Below are 1,489 nucleotides of genomic sequence, written 5' to 3' on the forward strand. Positions count from 1 at the left end.
TAAAGTAAATTCTTTATGAGAACATCTGGTGTATGAAACAACTTTGGAACTTTGACACAACAAGAAAATTCATTGGAAACAGTAAAGCTTTCATGTTACTCTATAGTCAAGAGTCAATGAAGCATTGCTTTAATGTAAACAAGGTCTAAAAATAAAAAAGGTCTACATGTACCACCTGTGAGTTATGCACACACAGACTATTTCCGAACCTTATTGTGACCCCTTCCATGAGAAAAGCCACCACCTGCTAGCAAAAATACTAATTAAATTATGGTAATATCTTGCAGCTTATGTAGGATTTCCATTTTAGTTTGGGATTATCAATTACAGACAAATACATGTAATTCACTAATTAATTGTTAAATCAACTTGTAACATCTTAAAAATACCGTATAGCGGAAAATTTTCGTGGCCCAAAATTTTCGTGGATCCGTCCAAAAATCAATTTCGTGGCTTTAATTTTCGTGGTTTTCTACAATTCGGCCATCTTAAACAGTATAAAATTGATTTTCGCGGATTTTATTTTCGTGGGTTTTGAAAAAAACGCGAAATCCACGAAAATTTTGGGCCACGAAATTTTTCCGCTAAACGGTAGCTCAAAAATGAAATCCCTACTTAAAATATGTGCACATGTACATATCAACACATCCCTTGCGATTATAATCTATACATGGCAGGTAATATACAACATGTACTACTTGTATACATGTATGTGTTTTCATGAAACATTTATAGCCCTTGGAACCCACCATATGTGATGGTATGTCATAATGAAATTTTGAGCACTCAAACTCTCTCGTTATAGACAATGCTTATGGCTTCTGTCAAATTGGTATTATGCTCATATACACTGTGTACTGTACTGTATGCTATGTAGCTGCAACAATGACAAGTTACACTGTACAATAATTATTAGCATTAAGCATTCAAAGGGTTTCATCGATTTACTAATTTCAAAAAAGGCAATAAAATTTCACAAACTTCACAAAATGCAGGAGCTATAAATAAAGATAAGAAATGATGAAACAATTTCAATTCACACAATAAATTTACATGTAAACACAAAAAGTATCATAGAGTGCAGATTGGTAATATACATGTATATGTACATGTGTAATTCCAGGTCACATAATGGGATCAGAGGGAAACTAGTGTATTGTATTGTTACTAGCAATAACAAAAGCTAATAAAAAACCAATACATTATCGGTTATAAATCAAGTTAGTAATGCAGCCCGTTAATTAAAAACAATATGAAATGTTTCACTTATATAGTAATACAGACCAGGAACTTTTCATTTAAAATTTTCATTTGAATTTCATTTAAATTCATGTCAACTATCAAGTTACATGTGATAATGTATTAAGGCAGGTTTACAATATGACATTAGGCCAATGTACCGTCAATTTGTAATCAAAAGCATGGGCGATTTGACCTATTGACACATGCTTTTTGCTAGAATGGAACCAGATTCTATTGCAGCGTCAAT

This window comes from Amphimedon queenslandica, unplaced genomic scaffold, assembly GCF_000090795.2.
Source record: "Amphimedon queenslandica unplaced genomic scaffold, v1.1 AMPQUscaffold_13027, whole genome shotgun sequence".
Classification (NCBI taxonomy): domain Eukaryota; kingdom Metazoa; phylum Porifera; class Demospongiae; order Haplosclerida; family Niphatidae; genus Amphimedon; species Amphimedon queenslandica.